This window comes from Marmota monax, unplaced genomic scaffold (assembly GCF_021218885.2).
Source record: "Marmota monax isolate L192 unplaced genomic scaffold, Marmota_monax_Labrador192_F-V1.1 WCK01_AAM20220418_F8-fsc00136, whole genome shotgun sequence".
Classification (NCBI taxonomy): domain Eukaryota; kingdom Metazoa; phylum Chordata; class Mammalia; order Rodentia; family Sciuridae; genus Marmota; species Marmota monax.
The window spans coordinates 2900001-2913904 of NW_026693905.1; the positions used below are offsets into that span (position 1 = coordinate 2900001).

General features: G+C 33.6%; 1 protein-coding gene across 7 annotated transcripts in view; it reads left to right on the forward strand.

The window, feature by feature from the left end:
• Erbb4 (erb-b2 receptor tyrosine kinase 4) overlaps window positions 1-13904 on the forward strand; it is a 1059983-nt gene that overhangs the window by 857140 nt on the left and 188939 nt on the right. The window lies entirely within an intron of this gene.

The following is a 13904-nucleotide window of genomic DNA, read 5'->3' on the forward strand; positions in this document are numbered from 1 at the left end:
GCAGTACAGAAACACCAAAGATATTTGGCTTTCCAATTCATATGATTGCAATAGTCTAATGTTATTTATTGTTTATTCCTACCTCTATACTACACTCTACAATATTCAGTTTTCTTTTTATTTGTTGCTAAAAAGCTTTTTGTTTTGTTTTGTTTTGTTTTTTGTTCCAGGTTCTCACTGAGTTGCTTAGGGCCTCTCTAAATTGCTGAGACTGGCTTCTACTTCAGCCTCCTGAGTCACTGTATTATAAGCATGTACTATAACACCCGGCTAAAAGCTTTGGTTTTATGTAATAAAATATAAGAAGTTTAGAAAATAAATTAATTCAGTTTTTCAGATTTTCCTATCATTATTTTATTTTTCCATACACACACACACACACACACACAGTTTTTGTCATTATGTTTTTGTGCTTTGCAATTGGCTTTGGGTAAGGAAAAAATAAATGAGTATAAGAACATTTTTCTCTAACTTTTTTAACACTAAATTTGTCAAAGGATGACATACAGTTCGTTGATGTGGGCACATAATTCTTTAATTTAAAATGTACCCTATTATCTCAAATATATTTATTTAAATGTACTTACAAATGTTATAGTTTAAATCTTATTTATATAAGCAATTACCTGTTAGTTTCCATTTTAATGTTATTATTACTTGTGGCGATAATTTTTTAGGAATATTTTGCTGTAACTTCTTGCCCAAAGATTGCCGTGAATTCTCTATTTAATGTATAAATACATTTTAGTTTATATTTTCTAAACATAAATCATAAAATAAGGTTGCTAGAGATAATTTAACTCTACTGCTTTAGTTATCTAGTTATCATTGAAAATAACTGCCTATAGAAAATAATAGTGCATTTTTAAAACAACATTCATGTATTTCTCCCCTATTTATGTTCTCTTGTTATAGCTACATATCTCTTTAATATTTTTTTTGTACAGTAAATTCGTATTTATGTACTTCATGGGCATTTGTAACTCTTAAGGAAATAATATTGCTATTTACAAATGGGAATTGAAATATTTACAGTTTGGATAGAATTTTTCTGGCAACATATCCTAACTGAAATGTTGTAAAGGACTTTACTAATGGTGCATAAAGTCTGTCTACTGCTTCTGAAGTAAACAGAATTTTTATCTAGATTCATTCCTTTATTTAGTGTTTCGTCTATTGTCCAGAGGAACTTATTACCATCTTGTCTAAAATTTAATTAATTTAATTAAATTTCTAGGTGACTTCTATAAGATTTTTCTTACTGGGAGGTTCTAGTTTTCTATTTTAATGAGACATTTATAAGTACTAATTTGCTGACCTCTTGTGTAGAAATATTGAATGGAGAGTTTTGGTTTAGAAGATCTTAGTCTAAATTCTACTTTTGCTACCTATAAGTGAGGAGCTCAATGGGTAGCCCAGCTAATTGATGTTTTTCAAAAGAAGAATAACAAAGAGCTAACTGATTCAGTATTGTTTAAGAGGCCAAAACTAATGTTAGTATGTATCGAATGTTATAGAATTATAAAACATCACTTTTAACAATTCTGACAGGCTCTAGTAAATACAGTAATGGCTATTTGCATGAATATATCCATTGTCTGCTCAAGTACAAGCAAACTACTAATATTATGAGAAAATAGCCTCTGTTCATCTGCCATCTTTTGAGTTATGTTCCCTTCAGGATGGCACACCTTAGAATAAACAGAAAAAGATAAATCAGTTTTGAAGTCTATAAAATTCTCTAAAAAGCAAATCCATCCTAGAACATATACCATGACTTTGGTTGACTTTAGGAGGTCAGCACTGCCGCAGGGCATGTTTTGCTGTGAGATGGGCAGTTGGTGAGAACTCTGGTGTTTCACTGATGTAGCCCATCTGAAATTGCTCTTAAGTAGGTCCTTATCTCCTAGTATCCTTAGTCTTCTCTAAGGGTGCACCGATCCTGGGATGAGTGAAAATGACATACAGACCATTTTTGCATTAATTTAATATCTATCTTATTGCAAGGCCTATGCACTACTGCCCATATATATCAATAAAGTATTTTCTCCCTCTTAGATTTAAATTTTGGTGAACTTGAACTTCTAAAAACAAGGCAAGAAACAAAAAGAGAAACCATTTTGGTAAAATATGTTCACTGTGATCCAGGTGTGTTGAATAAGTGTTCTTCCATTCATGGTGCTAATAAAGCAACAAAAACCATCCTGCTCCAAAGTATACATTAGCAGAGAGACTTGCATAATTAATGCCAACTTTTCACAATAAGAAAATGAAAGCCTATGTTTAAGAACTTCCTATTATTTAGGAATTTTCTCAGCATGTCTCCTTTTCACATTAGCAATTCAAATAGATATAGCATTGCTTCAGTTTCTGAAGGGTAATGAATGTGCCAAATTTTTATTATTTGGATAGTAAAAGAAGATTTTAGGTATCTCTGCTAAGAACATAGGATATTACTTTCATTGCCTTTAGCAAAATGTATTCCAAACAAGATGGTATTGGATCTTGGTGAACAAACAGCCAATGGAGACTTGAAAGACAGTTCTTATATTTAAGTTAACCAAACAATCTATTTAAAATGAATATTTGCCAGCTAAGTAATTTTTAAAGCAGGATCCTATGTTGTCTAACTCATTCTCATTACAAAGTCTCTTTATGCCATGAAATTGATAAGACTGACTATGAACACTGGCACACACCTAAACTATTTGACTTATAGATGAGTGGTAGAGCATCAAGTATTAGGGACAAGGGGCCCTGAAGGATTACTAAATTATCACTTGGGTGATATATATATATGATGGAAAAAAGTAGGTAGAAGCTCAATTAAGATTTGAAGAAGTCCTGTGACCCACTGTGCTTCTACAAGCTGACACTCAAATCATGCTTCTCTTAGGGTGTTGATTACTATGATAGTCCCACACAGAGAGTAATAAAATATTTACATTTCATCCCTGAGAAATGGCATTTTTAATTTGCCATTGCCACTTCTATTGACCTTTATATTAGATTGTATGACTCAAGGTATAGTATGTCAAGGAAAAAATATAAAATGTTTTAAACTAATGTATACTTTGAGGAACTAGAATTTCTTTGTAAGTATGAGAATCCATACAGTTCAATCAAAAAAGTAGATTAAATACACTCACTTGAAAATACACTCACTTGAAAAATTAAAGGAAATCAGATGGAACCCATATAGTAGGAATGCAGCTGTGACCTGTGAATGACTAATGGGAAATTAAGGACTATGGATATCCATGGAGACTTGTCATTTCAGTCTGTCTAGCTTCTGTGAAGGCCCTCACTAACCTCTAGTCTAGAGGGACGGTTTTAGGAAAAAGATTCTCACTGCCTGTCTTGGGATTGTGTCTATCTGTAGATAAAATGAAAATGAACAGTCCTATTTTTCAAAATGGCTATTAATGGTCCAGCAATTTTATGATGTTAATTGGGTGAAGATTAAGATTCATTAAAGACAGGGTGTTGTGAGGGAGACCAGAGAACAAACTCAATAGGTGACAGCTAAAAGCAGTTAATATGTTCAATCCAACTGAACAGACCAGAAGAAATCTTTAAAACAAAGTGGATTACCTCATCTTTGTTTTTATTTTTTCTTTGTTCTCTTCCTCCTCTTCCTCCTCCCCTTCCTCCTCCTCCTTCTTCTTCATATTTATCTTTTGTAGTAGAAAGTTTTAAAGAAAATTTTTTCTCACTATTTTTATCAGAATAGTGTAGATAGAAATGTATATGTACATTTATATATAAATATATATTCACATGACATAAATATAGTGCATAGTACTATAAAGATTATATTTTAAAAATTTATCTCTTATTTTACTGATTTCCCTCAGTTCTTGCTTTTCAGTGGTTTCTTTTTTAACTGTTTATACTGGTATTTTCCTGTACATTTAAAAATATGCATATATTGCCTTTTCTCATTACATTTGTTTTAGATATGATCTGTTTACTTTCTTAAATGAAAAAAAATGAATATTTAGCATCTTCAGATAATTTAATACTTTTAAAACTTATATTCCCTGTATAATATTTCTATAATACTTTCAATTCATATAAATAATTTGTTTTTCAGTATTTTTACTGTGTAGGTATTATTTACTGTGGATAATCATTTTATTAAGAATTTTTTTGTAAGTGTTCTATATCCTTACGTCTAAATCTTCCCAATATATATGAAGAGAATTTTCTTTTTTTCTAGGTGAGATGCTTCAAGAAATGTTTTAATTACTCTTATCTCTTATCAGGGAAACATAATTTCTTCAGAATTCCCCCCTCATGCAAAAATCTGGACAGACCATGTCTAAGTGAAAGGCCCAGCTTTGATTATGAGCCTTCTCTTACTTATGTCTAGAATCCCCCTTTGCTTCTGAGTTTAATCCTTTCGGTCCTGTGAACTGTTTTTTCCTCTTTGTTGATTTAGTATTTTATTTCAGTGAAAGCATATCTCTGGCAGTCTCGGTGCAACCAAGAGATAGAAACCACACTATGGATTAAACAGATGAAATTTAATATAAAGAAGTACTAACTAAGAATGAAGACAAAATATACGGAGGCTCTATATTGTACCCTAAGAGTGAGAGAGGATAGTGCAAAAGTATGAACTTAATGGAGCTGGGACTTTGAGTAGATGTGATTGGACCAGTGGATAACAGAAAAGTTCACAGATTTGGCCAGGTTGGAGCTTCTTTGGAAGAGCTGATCAAATAATAGGCATGCTCTAGAGTTCAGGCTGGGGCAAGTGATCAGCAACTGTTGGCCTGGGTGCTAGGGGAATCCAGACAGCCAGAGAGAGAGCTTGCCAATGTCTCTGCAGAGCCCTCTATTTAAAAACTTAACATCATACTCATTTTAAAGGAGAAATGCTTGCCACATGCCATTTATCTTTTCACAGAGGAATCTAAAAATTGTCTGTTGGCAAAGTTATACACCTGACTGCCAATGTGTTTGCAGATGACTGCAAGTAGTTTGATTCACTATGTAGACTTTAAAAAATAAATAATCAAAAAGGAACAAAAATGAAATCTTTTTATAGTTAGGCTTCTCTCCAATCTCTGCTGTGCCTGGTGCCCCAAAATATAGGGCTTTTTTTTGTTCAGTGCCTTCCTTTATAATTTCTAGTTTCTTGCCAGAATGGGGAGGAACAGTCACCTGCTACTCTGAATAGGCAAACTATCAGAGAGCTTAATTGTGTCTTGTAGAGATTTTAATTATTATTACTGTTCTCAGCGCTGCTTTCCAACTTCACTATCTGTAACACTAAATGTCTCCAGTGCACATACACTTCCTATTTTGTCCTTAGTGAAATGACCTGTACATTACTAGCATACCTTTTTGTAGATATTTTGCATTTTGCTTTTGGTTTTTGTTATGGCAACTTCTTTCCATTTTCCTGAACTCTGTTGACATTTTTTTTCACATGTTATTAGCCCTTCCCCAATGTGTTTGTCTTTCAGATTTCCATATTTTTAATTTCTTCACTCCTTTTAGTGGAATTTTTAGAAGTAGAGAAAAACATATGTACTTAGCTTATTATAGTTGACTAGAAGTCTTATAAGGAACTTAAATTTTAGAAATCCTAGAGGAGCTCCTTCTAAATCTTATTTTTTGCCTATCAGATTTTATAAAAGTAATTTTAAAATATGTGACCCATAGTTTCAGCCATGCAGCAATCATGGGCTACTGGGATAGCATTAGACATTCTTTTGACAATGATCAGATTGCATATTAGGAGCTACAGGAATTCTTAAGCATACGAACTTGTCATCCACACATGGAAACTAGGATCAGAGCATCCATATTGAGAACTAGAAGTTTATAACTCTACTTAGCATACTTACAGTTGGGAGAAATATCTAAGAAAATAGGAACCCCATAGATTACATTGAAAATGAAAGTGACGTTCTTTGACTTTACCTATAGGACAAGATTTAAGCATTTTGGGAATAATTTTCTTTTTATTTAAATGTAAGAGAAGTTTTATACTGCCAACCCTAGTATTAGGAACTCTAGAAATGCTCGTGGTAGCTCCTTGTTTTCATAGAGTATCGAGTTATAAAGATGACCAAGGTAGAAACATTTAACAACTGTACTACTCTTGGCAGAAGGAATCTAAATGTGAACATACCAAATGCATCTAACTTGAAAGTTGAGAAGTATTGGGTGGGGGTCAGGCAAGGGATAAAAATTTATTATTTTGACAGCATGGTAGCTCAAAGAATATTTCCTTACCTTGGGCTGAAGGTAACTGTGACTGAAATTAGCATGGCTAGCCATATATTTATGCCAATAATATTTTCTCTGGAGGCAGAAATAAGAAGAGCCTAAGGTGGGGGTTCTTATCATTTTTTTCAGTTCAGAGATTTTTTTGAAAAATTCAATGAAAGCTATGGACCCTTTGTTAAGAAAAAAATGCACATACATGGATATTCAACCATAATTTTCATCCACTTCCTTTAGTAATACCTCTGAAGTGTGGATATACATTTAGGAATCACTGACTTAAAGCCTCTTCCTAGGCCCCAGGGTTATTCTGCCAACATGGCTTTAAAGAAAACTTTAGGGACCAATATCTGCACTTAGATTATACAAGAGACTATTTTTAGTCATTGGTGTTTCAATAATGACAGTGTATTAGGACAAGTGCCAGTTTCTTCTATATCTTATCTTGTTTAATCTCACAACAATCTGTAAAATAAGTTTATACAGCAAGGAAATTGAAATTATGAAAGAGCAGGTGAATAGTTTAAAGAATCATGGTTAGTAAGTGATGGAGCAGAATTCAAATCTATGACTGAGTTTTTCCCCATGTATCCTTATCATAACCAATGGTAACTCCATTTACTAAGTCATCTCTCATTCATAGATCTCCTCAGGTTCTCAACCCAACACAACCTTATGAAGTCATTTCCAGTCTGATTTCTCCAAGAGCTTCTTTTTAGGCTTAATATTCCCAGTCCAGACTTCATGTACCTGCTAGAGAGGTCTTTGAACAACAAAAAGTTGAGGACAGGACAAGTGAGTCTGCCAGCAGTGCTAGTGACTTTATACCTACAAACTAAAGGCCACCAGGAGCCATCAGATGCTTTTCCCTGAAATTCTCTCCTGTTTCCCCACAAGCATGTAAAACTGCCATTTAAGTTGAATTAAATTTTCTTTTTCTTTGTTTTTAAAACATTCTGATTATAGTCTTACATTAAGAAAATGAAATAGAACGTTTTCTCATCAAATAATAACATTTAAAGACATGTATTTGGATAAATTCTATTCAATCCTAAAAGGACAGAATGTCTTTGAATTGTGAAATCCATTGATGAAATTCATTTAGCAACTGATCCTTTTTAGGTGATGGTTTTGTGAAAGCTAGTGGGGGAAAAAAGCCAGTAGGGAGTGGACTTGGGGAAAAAAATCTAAAATTCCATATGTTCATATATTATTGTCTATAGCATGTACATATGATTAAGGGATAGTAGGGGTATACAAAATCAGTCAAGGAAAAACATCACAAAGATACCTATCAAATTCTTTATAACAGTCAATCACTACTCTCAACTAGATGTTTATCAAATTTTACTTATGTGTTTTCTGCATTTTTGGGATCTTACTATTTATAATCAAAACATAATAAAATAAATTATTCATTTGTATAGGATCTATTAGCTTTCATTTTCAATCCCCTTATATACAATTATTTGATAAAGTAATTTTTTTCTATACTGAGATACAGCTGTCCAATTTTGATAATTAAAAAATGTTTTTAATATAAAAAATGTTAATTTAAAGGAAGATTTTTTATGGTGTATAGTTGAATTCTCATTAGTGAGGCAAATAGATTATATTCATAATAGTTTAGAAAAAAATTACAGAATTACAAATTCATCTTTCACATATTCATTTGTATTATACTCAATTGAAATCAAAATGATCAAGCTTGTAAGTAGACATGAGCCCCTACTTCACAAAAAATGACTTAAATTTTTATATTTTTAACTATTACATGATAGGATTTTGAATGTTTTCATCATAAAGAAATAAGAAATATCTGAGTAAATACATAAATTTAACCTGATTTAAACATTATGCAAAAAAATATGTATTAAATTATCATGTTACCTTGTAAGTATGGGTGCTTTTTAGGTTGTTACAAATAAGTTCAATCAATTTGATAATAGAAAATGTTATTGGGAAATGCCTTTGGGATCAATAGCATAGGAAATAGGGTTGCCTTGACCTCTGTGGTACCTGTAGAGCTAAAACAACCCTATCACTTTGTCCTGAGTTGGCATCCACCCATCACTAGATGTGGGTCACCCTGGGAGAAAGTGTACATGTAGGGAAGTAGCTCTCTGCAGCTGAGCGGTAGGCTGTCTAAGGCTGTACACTAGTAGCACACTCAGATATGAGAGCAGTAGGCTTTCCTTGAAGGGTAATCTGGGCACTGATCCTTCTGCATGTCAATAAAAAAACTGGTTTCTGGTCAATATCACCAGAGGCTGAGAACTGCATTATTTTTTATGATACTAAACATAAATGTGACTTAACATGGCTAATTCTCTGTATGCTGGGATAAATTAAGATACTTAGGAGGATCCAAGCTAGAACAATATAAAGTTGTTCAGAGATCAGGATGCTTAATACATACTGGAATCTTAGAGAGATTGGAACTCATTCTTTTAATATGGATTTGGGTTGAACAGGTTTAGAGGATGGCAAATTAATTACATTTCCCATTACTTAGGTAAGACAAATTTGCCTTGTATTTTTTTAAAACTGTTCTACCTCTGAGATATTAATCTCTACATTTTCACTTGATGATTATAATTACCCCTTTTTTACATTTATCTTACTTCTATAGTATATAAAATACCAACCATCAGCCCCAGAGTCCCTTAGCTCTCTCTCTTCTTTGTGTCTGTTACCTAGACAGCCTACCTTGTTTTCTTGCCTGATGTTCAATAACCTAACTACTTCAACCAATTTCTTATGACTTACCAGTCTGTTACTTCATCTTCTGGACTTTCTGTTAGTCACTTGCTGGCTACCATCCATGCAAAACACAAAGGCAAAGATGAAGTAAGCCCCAGTATTATGCCAGTCTATTACGTTGTGAGGGTTCTTCATATTTATTGGTCCTTGTACTACTCAAAGACTTCTTCTTATATTCCCTCCAGGAATGTTTCCCTTCCCTCATCTAATTTGGCACCTTTAAATTTTCCAGAAGCCTGTGATCTCCTTGCTGCTCTCATTTCCCCACTCATGCATCTTCTACAATAGTCACTTGTTGGCTGCTCACTATATGTCAGTCAGACTTTGTTTCATGATGGCATTAATTTATTTATAGCCTGCACAACTTCAGTAAGTAGGCATTATAATTTCCATCCTAAAAATGGGGAAACAGACAGTTTCAACAGTCCTCTCAGCTAGATACATAGCTTATTATTTTAGACACCTCACACAGACACCTAGGAACTTTCACCTCATCCAAAAATGAGTGGCAGGCACTGTATGAGGTTTTAAGTATGCAGAGCCATAAGACCCTCTCTTTGCGCTGAGGACCACAGAGTCAAGTGAGAAGCCACTAGTAGATGAAGTGCAGGAATAGAGGACACAGCAAAGGCTGCAGGAGCCCAGAGAACAGTGTTTACTCTGCCCAAAGGGATTGGAAATTATTTCACAGAAGAGGCGATGTTTAATTTAGAGCACGGATTGAAGTGGACAGAGCAGACATGCTCTGTCAGGGATCAAGTAAGTCAGAATGGGATGGCATCCTATGAACAGCCTGGTGGAGTGGAGAGGCCAAGCACATTTCAGCCAAGCTCCCAAAAGCCCATCTGACAATGCAGTTAAATGGGAGAAGTGAAAAAAGATCATGCCAGAAAGGTAAGTTAGGGGGAAAAAAAAGTGTCTCATGAATGTGTCCTCCCTCCCTAACCTATGCACATCTTTTGGCAGATGAATGAGTCTCTATAGTACTGAAAAATGAAACTAGTGACTTTCCACATATTTCTGATTAGAATCAAGGAACTTATTTGAATAATTAAATAATGATGCTTCAATAATTCCAAGGGCTCCAATTATATATGTGATGAATCAATATCTTTATTCATCTCTAAGTAACCCCTTAAAATTTTTGTTTTTCATATTGGTGCTCATACCAGGATAACAGACCCCACAAGGAATCCTTAGGAGGAAAGTATAGTCAGTTGTACTGCGTAGGTGTTTCGGGATCACCTGTGGAGAAAACATGATACTGTTTAAGATTATTTGCATTATTCTAGAGAAAATTTCAAAAGGCTCTTAAGTCACTTCTCTTGCCCTATGATGAAGAGCAAATTTTCATCAAACAAGCAACTCTCCTTAAGATATTTGTACTGAAAATTACTTTGAAAATGTTTTATCATTAGCATGTGCCTGCTGCAAGTGGTCACTACATAAATTATATGTTCATCTCACTTTTCAAACAAACATATAACTTTATGGAAACAGAATTTATGTGTACTAGGGAAAAGGACATAGTTAACATATAATAGTCATAAATCCATTATGAGCAATTATATAGGTTAACCCAAATGAATAGATTTTAGAACCATAACTCAAAAATAAATAAATAAATATTTATTTATTTATTTATTTTATTTATTTTGTGACCACAGTGGTCACAAACTGATCAGATGTTCTCTCATGACTGATCTCAGATGTCTGTAACAAGGTTAACTTTTAAATGGACACTTGAACATTGCTGCCAGGTAGTAATCAGTTTTATGATAATCAGTTTTATGATAATTTTTACCTAGTGATCAATTCTGAATTTAGTTTGGACAATACTTCTGAATAGGTTTTAAGATTTGAGGCTGACATAATTAAAATTTCACTTTCTCATTTTGATGTATAATCTCAGTTATGAATCGTTCAACATTATCAATACTTAATCAGGTTGCCGCTGCTGGGAATTTAAAGTCGGAACTGACTAAAAATATTTTTGTGAGAAAGTGGATTAGGTATGAAAAGGGAAGAAGAAACTTATGTTAAGTCAGAAGGGCTACTCATAGGGCTACATGTTTGTTTGCAGCTGGGTCTGGTTTGACTTAAGAAAATTGTATGTGGACATTCACTGATCGCTAGATTTATTTTTCCCGACTAACTGGCATTTTATTTTGTCTTTCACATGGATTCTAGAGAATTATCTTCAGACCATCATATTTTCTAGATGGATATGGAATTTTAATTAAAAACTAAACCTAAGGAAAGAAGTTTAGAAGAATTCATAAGTTACTTTAAAGAACAGATATATTTAAAAAGTCATGTACATCTTAAAATTTTTAAATGAACTATTTGTGAATAATATGTTAAGAATTGACACCATTTTGGCATAGTCCAACTTCTTGTTGGTTTGAGATCTTACTTTGGCAATGATTGCCCATGATAATTTCAGAACAGAGATTGCAATTACAGATCATCAGAATTTAAATGTATCTAATTGGTTTTATTATTGTATTTGCCAAATATTCCAAATAGCAAATTATACACATATCTTTCCACATTTCTGGAACAGAGGCAGTTATCCCTCCATCCTTCATGTGGTATAGATGAAGTACTGTAAGAGGACATGTGCTGTTACAGCCATGTCTTATATGTGCACAGAAAATTCTAAATCAAATTTCTTGGGCTTAATGGCTAAAATTTAAAAATTGTAGATATAATGTAGTCTGTCAATGAATAGGTGCATAGCAAGTTAGAGCATGGTTTCTGAAGATAAAATGCCTACTTAAAATTTTAGCTCCCACTACTTACCAGCTCTTTTGTCTTGGACAAATTACTTATGCTTTCTGGGTTGTTTTGTCATCTACAAAATGGCAATTTTAATAGCATCTGCCTTGTAGGGTAGTTTTGAGAATTAATTGAGTACAGATATGAAAACTAATTTTATTTTTTATTTTTTTTTTGTGTGTGTGTGTGTGTTTTCCTTTATGGGGCTGGAATTGAACCCAGGGGCCCTTGACCACTAAGCAACATCACCAGCCCTTTTTTATTTTGTATTTTATTGTAAGACAGAATCTTGCTAAGTTTCTAAGGCTGTCTTTGAACTTGCCATTTTCCTACCTCTCCTTCTGACAAGTTAACTTGCCCAAAGAAATGCAATTCAGATTTTTAAAAATTTCTTCTATCTACTAAATTATCTGTTTGACTGGACTTAAAGCATATCCTAATTTTTTTCTAGACATGCAGGTTTCTTTACTTGTTGCTTCAATTTAATTTTTGAAATGGCAATGCACTTATCTAACCCCGAAGGCAAAGCAATATAAAGACTATGGCAATGTTTCATACGTATATCATTTAGCCCACTTAATGCTCCTTCAACTAGTCCTCCACAAAGGACCATTTTGATAGTTTATTGTGTAATTATTAATTTTTTTAATAAAAATACAAGTACATCTGAACATTTAATTCTGTTTTCCTTTCTTAATGCATCAAGGACAAGACATTGAAAACAGTCCATACCTAGCTTTTATGACTTAATACTTTTGTAGGTCTTTCTATGTCCATTTGTAGAGAATTTTCCCATTCGTTCTAATGGCTGTAGATGATTGCAGTCTGTGGCTGCATGTCAGCTTATTGTATTTGTCCTTCTTGCTAGACTTTTGGGCACATTCCACACTTTTGCTGTTACAAGCAATATTGCAATGAAGAACCTATGTCATTTCACATGTGGGAATTTACATCAGTACATAAATTTCCTGGAATAGAATTGACAATTCAAAGGGTAAATATAACTGTAATTTTTTATAGGTACTACCAAATGCCATCCATAGAGGTTGGTCCATTATTTATTTAGAAGCATATGCCTACACTCATTTTCCCATGGACTATGTAATAGAGGATAGGTCAGTATCAAATCTTTGGTTATTTTTTTCAATGGAAAAAGTTGCAGATATTATTCCAGTGTACTTTTTAAAAATTTGGACCTTATTTAAATAACAATATAAATTTATTTTTTCATAGATCCAGAAGCAATAATTCCAAAGTCATGATGGTAGGGGTATGCCCCCTCTGAGCATCTAGGGAAAGATGCCTCCTTATTGCTTCTAGCTTCTGGTAGCCTTTGGTGTCCCAACTTACAGATACATCACTCCGATGTTCAGTCTATACATGGCAATTATACTGCCTCTCTGTTTTCACATAGCTGAAGGTCCCAGTCATGTTGGATTAGACGACAACAGTATCCAACATGACCTCATCTTATCTAATTATACCTCCAAAGACCCTATTTTGAAATAAGGTCATATCTTTAAATAGTAAGGTTCAAAACTTCAATATAGCTTTATCCTTGGAGGGATACAGTTCAATACATAGCAATGCTCATTAAATATTAGGGGAATGAATATGTAAGAAGAATCTTAAACTGATAACTTCTCAATAAAAGTGGTACTGACTCTAGTGTTTTCCGTATGGGGAGCAAGTAGCTAAAGCTATGGCCAAAGCAAAATATATTCATATCCTCAAACTATATCATGTCTTTAAATTAATCAAGGTCCTGTACTAAACAGCAAGAAAGAAAGAAATCAGAATAGACTTAAACTCAATCTTTGGAATCCCTTCTTGTTTAGTTAGCGCATATCATCTGAGGAATGTATGAAAGAAGAGAAGCATCCCCACTTGTCTTCTTTAGGATTTGACATGGGTATAAATACAAAGAAAATATTCTGGCAGGAAAAGCAAGGGTCTCCTAGCAGAAACCAAAGTATTTTGCAGAGAGTTTTGTTTGTTTGTTTGTTTTTTTTTTTTTTTTTGGTGTGTGTGTGTGGTGCTGAGGATTGAACCAAGATCCTTGTGCATGTGAGGCAAGCACTTTACCAACTGAGCTATATCCCCAGCCCCAACAGGAT